This window comes from Ixodes scapularis, unplaced genomic scaffold (assembly GCF_016920785.2).
Source record: "Ixodes scapularis isolate PalLabHiFi unplaced genomic scaffold, ASM1692078v2 ptg000005l_1___fragment_1__unscaffolded, whole genome shotgun sequence".
NCBI classification, from domain to species: domain Eukaryota; kingdom Metazoa; phylum Arthropoda; class Arachnida; order Ixodida; family Ixodidae; genus Ixodes; species Ixodes scapularis.
In genome coordinates, this window is record NW_024609885.1 from 1,145,447 (window position 1) to 1,161,414 (window position 15,968).

A 15,968-nucleotide genomic window follows, 5' to 3' on the forward strand; every position below is an offset into this window, starting at 1 on the left:
CATCGTTTTGCACGCCATCTTACACTGATGAGAAGTTTCCATATCAAAGTCATATAAAGACCTGATTGTCTCCTTAGTTAGGAATGCCAAGAGTGCAGAAACTTGTTCCAGTTGGGGAGAAAGAGAGGAAGCAGCCAGCACTTGGTTGTATGGGCTTCTGCCTTTTGGCTGCCTCACGCACTCGGCTGTGTGGAAGTTGTGCCATTAAACACCTTGAACCTTGAACCTTACTGCATATGAACAATTTATTGATTACAGTGTGACTGCTGGAGATAATGTTTGCTCACTAAACAAGGGAAACTGCTGTTCTTGCAGCTCCTGCCATGGAGCTAATCAAAACCCTCATGATCTTGAAGGACTTCGCAACTTGTCTTGTCGAGGAATTATGGTATGGAACTTCTGCCGATCTCTTAAGTCCCCAGCTCTCAACAGAACTTTCTTTGCTTTCCGATGGGGGAGTAGACAGGGGCGGGGAGCCACTGCCGCCCTTGTTGCCTTCATAAAACTAACACGCCTGTTTAGCAGGAGGCTCCAGCGGTTCTGACATAAATATATAATCTTCAATTTGATGAACACACACAAAGCATCACAAAATGCTGGCAGAGCAGTTTTCAACAGATGAAGCCATGTAGAAACTCAACTTATTGGGCAAACTTCACCTCAGCATTACTGGACATACTGAAGGATGCGCTCTGGCACATAATGCGCGTGCCCACACCTGCCTTCAGAGTGGTGCAACCAGTCCATGCCACATGCAAATCAGAAATTCAGAGCCCACATCTATTGTGCACATGCATGATGGAGTGGTGCATGTGAGCAGCTCACTAGCTATCTAGTAGTTTCAGTTATGGCACAGCTTGGGCTCGCCACGATGCGTGCTTTGTTTTGGAATGTGGCACTTCTTTCAATTTTTTTAACACTGACCAATCGAAGCTGTATGTTCTTGGTTGGGCTACTGTTATATTTATTTTGCTTCTTTTTTTTGAGTTTGTGAATTTCAGTAGGTACAGTTTTTTTATATTATTAAGGTTTAATGGTACTTTATAGTAAATTAGCTTCATGTAGAGCTGTAATTACAATATTTAATCAATGGTGTCCCCAAACTTAGAAGTTACCTGCATTTGCTACCTTCTAAAGTTGTGAAATAAACTATGATATACGGTAGTCAGCATTGAAATACAATAGGTTGCTCAAACTAATTAAATATTAAGAACGTTCCTAACATATTGTATACCAATTGGACGAATGCCCCCCGATATCCCCCGAATGTCTCCGATGTCGGAGGCCCCAATCTAAAAATCGGGGGCCTCCGATATCGAAGACATCTGATCTGTGGGAGAAGGGTCGGAGAAGGACGTTCCAGAGAAATCCTGGACGCACTTGAGGTAGCGCCGTACATCTACGCGAATTACGGTTTAGAACAGTTGTTGCTCGTGAGGCTGCTTTGTTCTTATCCGTTCGTGGTTGAGTCTCAGAGAGAGGACATTGAATAAGTTTTTAAGAACTCCCATGTTCTCTTTCAAATCTCTTCTCAAAAGGCAGTATGGCCTCATTCTCCGTGGGAAGGGGAATGCCGTCGAACTTAGAACAGTGGAGGGCCGAGATGCGGCCAGGCTTGACGATGACCCGTTTGCTACTGTCATGTGGGCTGTCCGGCACCGTCTGGTAGAGTCCACGCGTATTAGCACTCGGCGCTTTCCACTGACTCCCCTTTGCACCAACAATCTGACTGGCATCATAGACCTGCAAGGATCATGGGAAGATGATCTGTTTGCTAAGCGTGTCGAGGCACTTGAGGCAGAGCAGGACCCGCTCATCAGGGACCTGCTGGAGGCCAGAGCGGCTTGGGTTGCCGACCCGAGCCTCATTAACCCTATGGCCTTGTCCACCACTATAACTCGTGCCTTTGGCACTCACAGAGTGCGTCGTGTCTTTCCGGATCTACCAGACCCAGTCCTGGCCGATATCTCGGTTGACGACTTCTTTGCTGGCAAACGCGGGTCCGTGACGCTGCCAGACATTGGGGAGGCCAAGGAAGGTCTTCGCGCGACCTTGTCGGCAGTGGCCACGCAGCGGGGTCTGGCAGTGACGTGGAAGGGAGATCAACTTGAGGTGGTCGGGACCTTCGACTTGTTTAAATGTATCAACGGTCCCACCGTTGACATACCAGACTTCCCGGCCGAGTGGGTACAGCAGACTCGACGTCATAGCGAGACTGTCGGAGTCTCGCGGTCGAGAGGAGCCCTAAGCCGCCGCCGCGGGCCCCATTCGTTTGGGACCCGTTGCTCCGGCTGGTGCAGACGGCGGGGAAACATCAGGAGGGGGGCTGCCCGATCCTGCCCTTGTCGTTCAATGTCGGGGATCTTGTCGCCAAAGATCATAACTCGCTCTCTCCGGCGGAGAGCCTCAAATTCCGAGGAGGCGAAGACGGTGAGGCCGCCTGGCTGGCTCTCCCGAAGAGCAGAAGGAGAAGTTTTCAAAGGCGTTTCCGATGGGCTATTCCCGGACGGCTGAGGAGGTGGCCCTAGCTGCCATGGCCTGCCTTAAGCGGATCGGGGGCAATATCATACCCCCCGATCTCCTCGTGCCTGTCACTCCTGGCCCAGCGGGGTGCTTGGTCCCTTCGTATGTCGGTGTGGACCAAGAGGGTCGGCGGATAGTCGGCCGGACACCGGGATGGGGTTGGGGGCGATGGCGCGGCCGCGCCGGTGTCTAGGTGAACGAAGGAAGTCGGGCCCAAGGTAGCCATACGTGGTGCGCGTCGGGCTGTCCGGGGGGCCTTGCTGAGAGGGGGTTCGCGGAGAGCAGGTTTAGCCTGGTGGCCTTCGTTGACCTAGCCAGAGGGGAGACTAACCGTCACGTGCCCGGGGCGTCCCCGGCCGTAGCACCCGCCGTTCATATAAAGCTAACGCTGCCTGGTCGGAGTTCGGGTGTGAAAGCCGGTGGCGCTTCGGCCGCATTCGGAGCCCCCCTATGTCCTTATCCATGGATGCGACCTCACGCCTTCAAAACTGAAAACCGGACATGATCTCAAGTTTCAAGTTAAGAACTTCCATTCATCCTACCCCTAAGGCTAGTCTATATAGAGCTATGACTTTCATCGCTATGGGCAGGAGCCAGCTGAGTTTGTATTGCTTGGAAGGTGGAGGGGTGATGTGCTAGGGAGCTAAACCCCGTCCCTGTCTCCCATATTGTCTGCTATAATAGTTTAAAATGTCACTCAGAGAGAAGCGGGAGGGCGAGGCAATTGCCCCCCTTGCCTTGCGCTCTTCTTCCGATGCCACTAATAGGGTATGCAAACTTGGGGATTCCCTGCCATAAATAAATGCAACCCCTTATGGCTGCCACTGCATACAAAGGAAAAAAAAGAGAGATGTGGTTCATTTTTCTCTTAGATGTTCATATCAGAGGGGATACAAACAGTCGTGGGTAGTTGCGGCTGAGTGAGCCAGCAGTGAGTGCTGCCTAAGTGTTCGATTCGGACTCTCGTTTAATCGGCAAGAAAACAAGTACCAGACAACTATTGGAACGTATCCTGTGAATGGCTCCTGGGATTTTCGCAAATGGTCTCTTGTCTTACAAATGAATGCACTCCTATTAACTAAGGGCACTTAGCGAGCTATATATCCGAGGGTAAAAGACTAAAAACAATGGAAAAGTAACAGAAACCAACAACACTTCTACTTGTTCATTGTTTTTGGCGCTTTTTCCCTCGGAAATATGGATCACCAACTAGCCCAAGTGCATACCCTTCTACACTTAGTGAGTTGCTTCCTCCCTTCTCATACTGCTGAGTCTACATTTAAGCATTCATTCTTCACAGGAGGACCGACACGACAGATTGACCTATCCGCTGATGCGAATTGACAAAGAGGACTCAAAGGCCATAACTGCGGTGTTGGAGAACCACTTATTTGAGGTGACGGACGGATTGGGCACTTCATTGATTTGAAGTACGATATAAAGTCTGCCTTGGCTTTGGATCTCATCACAAAGTAAGAAACTTGTTCACCAGAGGGAATATGTGTGCCATTTTTGCCTTTTTTTCCCATGTCCTAACATTAAAGTGTTGGCTTATTGAGCTCTATTCTACTTTTTTTATCCTTTCTATGCTGACTTTTCATGAAAACCTATGGCCTCCGAACAGGCTCATGCTCCCTCTTTTATGTCCTTTTTCAGCTGCACTTCCACATTTCCAATGCAACCCTCCCCTTGTGAACATATACATAGCTGCTTTTAGATTTTAGGGCTACTGTTCATTGCAAAGTGCTTGAGTTGTCTCAAGTTGTATGTAGCAGCTCCCATAATAAGGACAGAAGTACTATTCCACATTACAGAGAAATCAAGGGACGTATTGAAATTTGATACAACAGCTGCAAAAATAAAAGTACAGTGGTCGCACTTCAACAGGCTAAAAATGCCACTTGCCAGTAGAGTTTTTTTTGTTTCAGCAAACGTTTGACTAACAAGGAGCCAATTGTACACTTCCCTTCCCCTAATTCTGTTAGCAGGCATTTACGTTACTTTTTACTGGGTGATTTTACACTCAGCACATAACACTATACTTGAGCAGAGTTCGTGTGAACCCTTCCTGGAAAGTGTGCTTAACTGTTTAATACTGAGTTTAGGCAACACTTCCAAATGGGGTTGTACTTACTCTACAAAATTCTTTAGTGCGAGTAATTAAATCCCCACTTCAAGTGTTGCCTAACTCTGTATGAAAGAGTAAAGCAGTCTCCAGGAAGGGATCATATAAACTGCTAAGTTTGCTGTTATGTAATATTAATTCTTGCTATAGAGCACACTAAACTTTTTAATACGGAGTGCAGGCACCACTTCTAAGGTTACAATAACTCTTCCTGGAGAGCGTGCTTAACTCTTTAGTACAGAGTTCAGGCAACACTTTTTCTTACATACGACAGACTGGTTGTCGCTTAAACAATTGTATTTAGGAGCAAAAAAGGGCAGTTAAAATAATGCACCAAACTCTGAAATTCAAAACCTGTAGACAGTCCTGACTCTTGCAAAACCATTTGTGTGACTATAGAAAAGTTAAGTGAGCACTCGTATGGGAGAGTAAAACATACACTAGTCGTGGAAAGGTAACGATTACCTATCCCTAGCAGGGATAGGCGGTATTTCAAATACAAGTAATTGAAATATGTATTTCAAATACTTTGTGTATTTTGAATTTCTATTTAATTACAAATTGGGTAATGCATTTGACGTGTGTATTTAAATACTAAAAGGTGGGTATTTCAAATACAATTGTAATTAAATACAATTTTGTGGGCGAAAATACATCCCTCAAATTTATTGGCACTGTCCAGAGCAGAAAGAAAACTACGTTCTGCACCGAATGCAGTGTCTCTTAATCAAGCACAAGCGTTTAGTGACTTTGTGATTACGGTGCTAGTCCAGGGCAAGAATAGTGATGAAATCGACGTTCACAGGCAGACTGGCTAAATAAGCGCCTGTGACAACTTGTGATGCTTTCCAGCCTGATTTCCATCCATAATTTTGCCTGGAACATTCTAAATGCGCGTGTCGTCCAGATTTTCGTTAACTGGTGCGAGTTGCAACAATAAAAAATTCTTTAGCTAGTGCTCCGTGTCTTGGTCGTCTCGGTTCTTTGTTGGTATATACCAACATGTAATCGACAAAAAAAGCTGCTTGAGGCTCTGTACTTTTTCACCTATTACGTCCAAGCTGATTACATTTTTTGTGATTATATTTCTATTACGTTACTAGAGCCTCGCAAACTTACTCCAGAGTGTGCGTAGAGATACGTAGAAACCCGTTGCAGGTGCCCTGAAGTCGCTCTCGCAAATTTTGAGGAATGTATTTAGAAAAGTATTTGGAAGAGAACAAATACATTTGGTTGTATTTGTATCTTGTATTTAAATGCTTTTTGTAGCGTGAGCTACACTGGCCGAAATTGAGCAGTTTCGCGTGGCTGGCATAATGAGCCATGCTCCGTGCTGCGCAAGTGCGAGGAGCAGTGACGTCGCACGGCGCACAGCTGGCGGGGCGGAGGCCAAGTCGCCGCGGGATCCGCCGCCACCGCGCTCGCCTCGCCAGTCTTCGCATTCCAGAGGAGTGACGTCACAGCCACGGCAGACGCACTGGCGGCGCCGCGTGCCCAGCTATGTGAATCCGTTGCGCAGTAGCCAAGTCTGACGCTGCACCGGAGCTGCTTGATAGCACCTCTCATTTTATGCGCCTAAGCTCACGCTGCGTATATCCTGGCATAGCCGAGCTAAGCCACCGCAATTTTTTTAAATGTAATTAGACTCGTAATTAAATACATTTTTGACGAAGTATTTTTGTATTTGTATTTTGATACATATTTGCATGTATTTTTCATATTCCTGGTCCCTAGAGAGAGTATAGCTTGCGATAACCCGGATTCTCTCCAAAAAGAGTACAGTCAACACCCGTCCATTCCTTTTTTAATTATTTTTTTTAAGAGTGTAGAGTTAACATAGTAATCCGAAACGAAAGGTCCCCTGCGTTTGGCCGCTTCGAAATGGCGGAACATAGAAGCGGAGATCGGCGGTCCCAGTTCGCGATTTCGATGAGCCCTATCGCTGCCGAGGCCTTTATATGCACCAAGATGCAGCCAAACATCACCAGTAAAGTCTTTACCTTGTTATTTTCTGTCTTTGCAGAAGAACACAGGAGTCGCGCAGTGATAAATTTAAATAAACCTGACAAGTGCTCGAGCAACTTCAACTTGTCGCGGCAAGACGAACACGCCTAACTTTTTGTTTGCTTTATTTCTCTGCCTTTTTTCGCTCTTTCTCTCGGGACTGGAGATGTTAGCGCCCAGGACTTGCCGTGTTCTACTCCTGTCTTTACCCGCCTGGTTGAGGTTGTGCCGGCGTGTCCGTTGGGAGCCATTCATAATGTCGGCAAACCGATTGCTCGAGCGTCGCCTTGTCCTGGTTCCTAATGATTTCCGGAATTCTAGAAAAAACAATATTGCTGGCCGTGGCTCCGTTGACACCAAGTTTTACGGCTAAAACAATCACAGAGCAACTGACTGTCTTCAACCTCGAGTGGGTGCACAAAGTACCATGCAGACAAGGCCCCAAAGGACACAAAACATAGGATAACAGCAATGAATGCCTCCAACATGAATTCCAGTGGGTTTTGATCAGATCCACGAAGAGGTAGCAGCATCGAACCATGGTATTGTGCAACAACCCTATACTGGTAACAAGTTACTGCTCCGTTCTAATTTACAACCAACTGTCTTTGACACTTTCAATCCAATCCGAGATCCAATCCGCTGTCACTCCGTGCGTGTCGCCAGCATTGCTCGCCTTGGCTGCTCTGGTTTCTCACTTTCGCTTGTTCCTTCGATAGCTTCTTGCCAACCAGTCGTTCCACTACCACCTAGAGGTTAAAAACTAATTCGTAGTGTTCACAATGATCTACGGGTACATAAAGTACATGAAAGGCGGGAAACGGGCCATTTTGCCATTTTCTCTCATCCTAAGGTTCGCGCCGAAGTCGACCGAGGACCTCACTCCTACTTTTGTGAAAGCATACTAGTAAAAGCCAAGTGAAGAAAAGGAAGGCTAATAAGATGCCAATGTGATCCAACCTGGCAGTAAGTATAGGGTGACTGAAATAACCAGGCTCGATCTAAAATGGGCCATAAAAATTGGCGCCTGCACATAGCAATCTGAACTTTGTGTCAAAGGTATATTTCACAGGTTGGTTTTTGTAAAATTACAAAGCGTAGCTCCCTTTCTGCAAAACATAGGGCTAAAAAACTTGCAAGGGTAAACAACGGATGGCGACGTAAACGACCAAGTCGAGCGGCGAGGCGCGTTTGGCGTCCGGTTTTCCGCAGCTCGCCAAGGCCTGGCTTCAAGACGCGCCCGCCGCAGCTCGCAAGACTCCCTGACTACTACAAGATCATCATCCGTGCACGTGGTGGCCTCAACCTAAGCTCGATGAGCACAGGCAAGCTGCAAGACTTCGTCTTTAACACTGCCCAGACCAATTACAACGTGGCACGCGATGATAAAATTCGAATCAATGCCATTCAAAACTATACTACTCAGCACCCCCTCTGAAGGGCGAAGAGAACTATTTTCTGGCCACATATATGGCAAATCCTGCGAAGATCTCACGCGGAATCATCTTTAATGTGCCAGATTACGGTCCACCGGAGAACATCAGCCAATACCTAATCGACTGCAATCACGACCCGGCTATTCTCCTTGCCCGTCGGATGTCTCTCATCACCGCCCCTCTCTACGGCAAAAGGTCCAAACCCTACGGCAAAAGGTCCAAACTCTACGGCAAAAGGTCCAAACCCTCACACAATAAATCACTGCCGTTTAGAAGGAAAATGCAGACTTACGACCCCTCCTTAAACAGAAAGGTTACCCCTCCAGCGCCAACTCCTACCCCTCCAGCGCCCACTCCTACTCCTCCCCCACTACCCGTTGCAGTTGCCATATCCTCACCTGACAGCACCGCCCAGTCTGTCAAGCGTAGAGTAATCAATACTATGGCCTCAAAATCGTAGACAAATTACACCGACTCAGCGTCAATGACCGAAATGTCTCGCATTTTCAGTGCCAGACTGCAAACCTTAGAGCAAAACGTTACAGCCGTTGTACGGCGATAGAAAACGCTGTCTCAAAGTACTCCTCCAGATTGGCCCAACTCACCAGTCAAATAAACCAACTCACCAACATCTCATCCCAGTTGGGGTCCTAAACTCCTCCACCACCCCCACCATCCATACCCTACCTCTAACAGTGCATCCCTCAATATGGCTTTACCTCTCCCACGCCCGCCACGCCTCGGTAGGCACCAAACCACTATCTGGCAATGGAATTACCACAGCTTCCGACTGAAGCGTGGCTATCTTTAACACTGCCTCCAGTCCCTCCAAACTCCCCCCGATATCATATTGATTCAGAAAACCCGCCGCGCGGTCAAACTAGCCATCTATAGAGCCTTCCAAACTCCTGACAACGAGGAACCCAATACCGCCATCCTCACTCGTAGACATCTAACCGCTTCGTACAAAAATCTTGGCGGAGTCGACGTGGAGCACGACATCGTAGAGATCCTTCCCCAAAGGAAAGGCGGCCCATGTCTCTATATACTAAACATATTTAGCCTCCCGTCGGCTTGCAAACACCGCTTTGGCGTCCTCTTCTCCCGTGCCTTGAGGGAGGAGGGTCCTCGGTAGCAGAACCATCAAACGGCACTTGAATGCAACATAGAAGTAAATTCGGACAGCATTGTAGACTTTGTCCAAACGGTGAGCTAAAAATACATATTTTTCGTGTATGGCTCGTCTAATTACTATTATTAGTATTACTATTATTATTATTACATTTATTATTATTTGACCGGGGCATTCAAGACCAACAAGCTGTGCGTTGTTTCGCCGTCAACGAGTCTGAGAGCGCTGTTTGTTACGAAGCTGGCGCCGGATATTATCTGCAAGGACGACTCTTCGCGCCTGTCCTCCGTTGGAATCGACAAAGTGGAGTGCCGTCACCTAAAGACCCGTTTCGACACTTACGGCTCCTTTCATGTGGCCGCGGCTGCGGAGGATTTTGAGAAACTTGCTGATCCAGCTGTGTGGCCTAAATCCAGCCTTTTTAAACCTTTCAGAGGAACCCTTCAGAGAGACATGCTCCACGCTTCAGAGGGACATCCCACAACCGCTGACAAGTGATGCCTGGCATAGATTTATTATATCAAAACGTCCGCGGCTTACGCACAAAAGCCGATTGCTTTTTTTTGTAACGTTACAGTGTCTAATTATGCAATCTTCTGTCTAACGGAAATTTGGTTGCGTCCTAACATCGGGTCCTCCGATTACTTTCCGCCTGGTTTTGTTGTGTACCGGCACGACCGTGACTTGTTTCAAGGAGCTGGAGCGGGAGGCGGTGTGTTGGTCGCGGTCGACAGCTCAAGGAGGCGTCAAGATTTAGAAAACTTTCCTGAGAGCTTGTTCGTCGAAATTGAGTATGCAAAGAGAGAACGTGTTCTTATTGGTCTGTTCTATCTCCCCCCAGAAAAGCCACCTGGTGATTTTCAGCGTTGTCTGGTTGGGTTAGAAAAACTCAACGAGCTACAGGCGTGCAACGTTTTGACTGATAACGTTTATTGAAAGGAGAAATGCAACCATCTTTTAGACTTCTCTCTTCTCTTTTGGATCTGAAGCGGCTCAACAATGTTCTTAATAAGCAAGGCAATGCTTTAGATTTATGTTTTTCAAATACGAACGGTGTACGTGTGACTTGGAGTGAAATGCCAATGGTGCCTGAGGATATGTACCACCCCGCGCTTGATGTAGTGATCTCTATTTTTAATTACCCAACTCGCAGTAACTCTGATGCCTCTCCGCCGCAAGCATTGTATAACTTTTCGGCAGGAGACTACGTCGGAATGTTGCCCCTCAGCTTGAGAGGTGGTGGTACATTCCGACTTGAGGAACACAGAAGGGATGTGGTGAAGGCCACGCATGCCACGAGAAGCAAGTCTGAGCTTGTTGACCACAGCTGGACGACTGCGCATACGTTTGACTTGGACAATGCTGCTCGTGGGCAGAGGTGAGGCCCGAGGAAGTTCGTGGAATCGTGGTTTATCCGCCGAGACCCCGAGGCGTGCAAGACGAACCGGGGCCCCCCACCGGACGTTTACGGGGACTTGTAGATTAGAGTCGACTGGTTTTGACTCTCCCAACCACCGGGCCAGTTCACACTGATGATGCCACCCGGATAGGTGGCGAAACGTCTGTGTTGTTGTTAATTTTTTGTTGTTGTGTTAAGCCACTGTAAACTTATTCCGTTATGACTACCCTGGCTTTTGGAGCATATTTGCATTCAGGAGTCGCTTCAGCAAAGTTGCGTCTGTCGCCCCACAGTGCTTTTTTAGCTTTGATGCACACGTTGTTTATATGGGTATTCCATCTTAAGTCAAGATTAAATACTACATCTAGGTACTTAAATTCTTTAACTCTTAAAGCTCAGAACCATTCATGTCATAATTATAGGCCAGCAGATTTTTTGTTTTAGTTATAGACATAAATAATGATTTTTGATATGGTGTGGAAACCCCACGATTCGTCATTTGTCGCACCATTGCCTATTTTCTTTTTTTTTCTTTTTTTGTAAATTACGGTTTAATTTGATCTGATCATCTTTTGTTTTCATTTTATTATGAACCACACAATTGTCTTCAAAAAGTTTGATTTGAACTGAAACGTCATTGGGTAGATCGTTTATAAATATCGAAAATAAAAAGAGACCCAGAACACTTCCCTGAAGTTTCCAGACCAGATCAAAAACCGCACAAGGTTTACTCCCCCTGACCTCGATATAGACCTTTCCAGCGGCAGTCTCGAACGAAGCGATTTCCAGCGCGCATCCCTGGTTTTGAGACTGTACGTCAGTGTTGCCCGACTGCGCTGAGCTGTGGGTTTTCTCGTCAGTAGGCTGTGGCAGCCTGCGTAGGAGCAATTTTGAATGCTGGTGGCGGCAAAATCGCCTCACTTTATTTTTTCTTTTGTGTTCTGTGGCGATTATAACGGCACTATACACTCAGCCGTGTCAACCTTAACTGCCTAATATATTTGACCACACCAGAGGATAGCCGAACTGCATGGGTATTGCCCCCTCACTATATGAAATTCAACGAGTCTCATAAATCGAACAACATATATTGTACGCGTACCCCACGGTGCCGCGTTATCCGGACATGATTTGAGAAAGGTCTCAAATAACACAGCATATCCAAAATACAGTGTCGACGACAGTCACTTCACGACGATCGCACGGAATCCGGCTTGTCTTGGGGTACGTTTTGAAGAGTGATGTTTTTTATACACAGCACTAGTGCGAATGAACGAACGTGTCTATTTAGTTCCCATTCCCCGGACCCTATCAGCTACTTCTCGCCAAGACCGGGAACATATCCGGGAAGGCTTTTCGGAGATTATCTCAACGGAAATAATCCTCGAAGAACGTCGAACGGCCTGCGTCGCGGGCTGCTTGACGTTCGCTTTCTTCGCCCGTTCTCTTCGCTCGTTTCTTGCGAAGGTCCAGAAGGCTATAAGTCCTGGTATTCCCAAGTTCTCACAGTGGAAGATTACAAAAACACGCAAGCATCCTGAACAGGCAAATAGAGTAAACACTTAGAAGGAAAGCCGGCAAACTCCGAACACACGATGCAGGTGGGGAGTCGCGCTGATCGGGTTTCCACAGCTCAGGCGGGTGGCAGAAATTTTTGGCTAATAGGGGTCACTCGAGTCGCAAAATGGCGGCGGCCAGCGAGCTGTTTCTGCAAAGGTCTATACTGTCTCCGTGATAAAAGATAAGAGGAAAACCATATAATAACTTTAAAAAAGAAAGATATGTACTTGTCTGTGTTTCTGACCTCTTTGGGTTTATTCTTTCTGTGTTTGTAAGTCTCTATAAACAAGCTCCCTAAATTTTAATTCAAGTTGTGTGAGCTTCATGTCCTGACTCAGTACGTCCGCCCGTCACCCTGTGTTCAATCCCCGCAACTTCTTTCAAGCCGTCAGCTACATCTCAATAATTAACTTTCTGCGGCTCCGTCTACGCTCCCTGGGGCTTTGCTTGCGAAAAAACGTGGCCCACGCCTCCGTGGACTTTGTGCTGGGATTCCACTCCCATACTTGGTTGTCAAGCTACAGGATCATGCAGATTTCAAGAATAGAGATATCCCAGGAACTTCGACTCATGAGAATGACTCTCCCCGGCCACGACAGCACTCCTCGATACGTTTTACGCCACAGACCCTCGTTCCTCTTCCTCAGGAGTTCTGCAGTCGGGCTCTTGGAGGCCGCAGGGGTAAAAATCCTGGGGAGGTACGCAAGTCTTGCCAGAAGGCTTCGGACTTCAACTGAAACCCCCTGTTGTACTTTTGGACAAACAGCTTTCCCCGGACACGGTGGGACTTCTGTCTCACGGGCCCAAGTTCGCCCTAGACCTTCCAGCATCGAGGGTAGACCAACTGACATCCGTTTACAAGGTAGCAGCAAGTAACCCTGAAAAGGATCGTCAGAACTTCGTAGGGACAGCTGTGCATTCCGTTTGTGCCCACCTGCCTCCTCCAGGCAAGTCATATGTATACTCAACAGTAGAGGAGCTCCGCAACGCCCAGCTAAAGCTGCTAGAGTAAGAAAAGATGGTAGTTTTCGTTGTTATGAACGAGGACATCTAAGAGGAAAAGGTGGAAGCTGCACTCGAAAAAAGAACTGCTTTACTCAAGGAAAGACCTTCAGGGTCTTTAAGGTCTGAGGCTAGGGAGATATGCTCTCAACTGAACCTCCCCGCTCTGAGAAAGAAATGCGTTAGCTTTGCCCGGACATCAGTTCATAAGAGTGCCTTTTTTTTCTGCAAAGACCCATGCAGAAAACGCCCCGCTCCGCGGCATTGTTTCGGAGAACGGGTGCTGGCAGAAGAATGGTCTCCAACGGCCAACTCTGCCAGCAACACCAGCGGTCGAACCAACGGGAGCCCCTGGGAGACAGACGGTCTCCAACACAACCATGGCAAATCGTCACCAATGACTTCTTCCATCTCCACAGTGTCACCTACCTACTTGTAGTGGACTACTTTAGCAAGTACATTGTGATAGAGCAAAAGGGGGACACCTCTGCTATCAAAGGATCGCAACCCTAAAAAAGGAGTTTGCTTGATTCGGCATTCTAGAAGGGGTCTGTGACAACGGCCTGCCATTCAACTCTGAAGCATTCAAAGGGTATCTCAAGTGCTTGGACATGACAAATAATCCAAGTTCTCCTGATTACCCACAGTCGAATGAACTTGCAGAGAGGTCAGTTCAAAGAATGAAAACAGCTTGACCAAGGCACCGAAGGAAGGCAACGACCTGTCTCTTGTCCTTATGGAGCTTAGGGACACACCGATGGATCAGCTCCTGTCCCCATTGGAACTGCTAATGGGCCGCAGGATCACAACCCTCAAGCCAGCTGCTCCGCGTTAACTTGAGCAGCACTACAACATCAGGGAGGTTCAAGCACGCCTTCAGTTCCGTCAAAAGTGTCAGCACCGACATGGTGACGCACACAGCAAACCACTACGTCCTCTGAGTCAAGGCGAGAGAGTCTATTTCCGTCGAAACCACAAATGGGAACCCGGAATTGTGGTCCAAGTCGGACAACAGCCACGATCATACCTAATCAGAGCGGAAGACGGGGGAGGGGAGGGGGGGGGGGGCATTACAGAAGAAATCGATTCCCCATCTGACCATTCGCTTGAAACAACAACGCGATCCCTGAGGACTACTACCAACTCACGTTCAACGACCAACCTCACCAATGTCCTGCCCAGTAGTCCCGCATACCCGAAACCACTCGATCAAGCCATCAAGTTGTTCAGCCAGCAAGGTATCGCCGAATCTGTGGACTCTGAACTCTTAAAATTCGCATAAACTTTCTTTTTGCAAAATAAAAGGGAAAAAAGGATCTGTTATGTATTTAGAAAACTATGGTTGGTGGTGCCCACTTCGCAGTTTCTCACAAATCGGCGTTGATACCCACACGTGCGACTCAGCTAGCCTTACACCACAAAACAGCTATGTGCCTGGCGTCGTTCCCGTTCTCGTAATAAAGTTTGTCAACCAAAAACATTTCAGTATGAACAACGTTATCCACAAACACGGCACGTGTCAGTTCCTGGATCTCCTGGATGTTTACCTCCACTCAACCTCAGTGGAGTACGAGGGCAATGTTTATATAAAGAGAGCGGAGGTGTGCATCAGGTCATGCTTTGCAACAGTTATGAGTAAGGTATGTATTTACTCGCACAATGAACGCACTCGCGTAATGAACGCACCCCCAAGTCGGCTTCCAAAATTTCGACTTTTTTTTTCACTTGCATATTAAACCCACCCCCAACTGGGAAGTCAAAACTTTGACCCCCTACCCTTTCCCCACACGCGCGAAATGAACGCACTTTTCTATCCTGGTGCAGCGAGGTCGCAAATGCATGGGTAGCGTGGCCGAACAAAACGCCTTGCAAAAGGCCTTAAAAATAAAAAAAGACCCATTGGAATCATTTATCGAAACTACAGTACGAAAACCAGTGTCTCCCACTTAGACTTGGTTCTTTCTAATTTAACTTCTCTTGAATCACGTCGGACAGTCGCTCGCCTTACTCTTTTTCATAACTTTTATTACAACATGCAATCATTTATGCTCACTCACTGTAAGTCTGTCTCATACATTTCTTTGCGTCATGATCATTCCTTGAAAATTGCACCTATATTTGGTCGCACTAATAGATACAAATACTCTCCTCTTGCTCTGTCCATTAAAAATGGGAATTCTCTCCCAAACGACATAGTCACTGAATAGAATGATAAAAAATATTCCGCAAAAAATTTTTGGCTTTGGTACTATGTTTTCAGCGCCATGTCTGCTTGTGTTTCCTATAAATTGTGCACTGAGTCCCCAGTTCTGTTGTGCCCGGTTTCTGTAAACTTTGTTCTGAATTCTGTATAGTTTGTTTTTAGTTTTTGTTTGTTGTTAATTTTTAACCTTAGTTAGTTCTTTTATTTCCATTATATCATTGCATTTGTTTGTATTTTTCTACCCCCCCCCTCATGTAATACGTTTGAACGAACGTATTTGAGGCGAATAAAACTTGAAATTGAACTTGATTCGAGTCCATTGAGCTGCGAAGGCGAATACATCGGCCATCGGAAGATGCCTAAATGCTCGCTTTAGGGAACACCATTTAGATGTTACCAAGGCATCATCGGACTCGTTCCACCCAATAGTTCTGCATGCCCGTACCTGCCACGATTGCACCCCACACTTTGAAAACACCACTTAGCTAAGTTCACACATAGATAAATGTGGGCCCGAAACAATAGAAGCGTTTAAGGTCAGATATGCCGTGAGCAATGTCTCTGGGACATCTTTGGCTTTGTCG

The 15,968-nt window shown here is 47.0% G+C and overlaps 1 protein-coding gene across 1 annotated transcript in view; it reads right to left on the reverse strand.

Moving 5' to 3' along the window:
- Positions 1 to 9,931: 9,931 nt before the first annotated feature.
- LOC120848286 overlaps positions 9,932 to 15,968 on the reverse strand; it is a 71,245-nt gene continuing 65,208 nt past the window's right edge. The window contains exon 5 of the transcript XR_005717658.3: positions 9,932 to 9,981. The gene's annotated coding sequence lies outside the window, so the exon portion shown is untranslated. The remainder of the gene's footprint in view (positions 9,982 to 15,968) is intronic.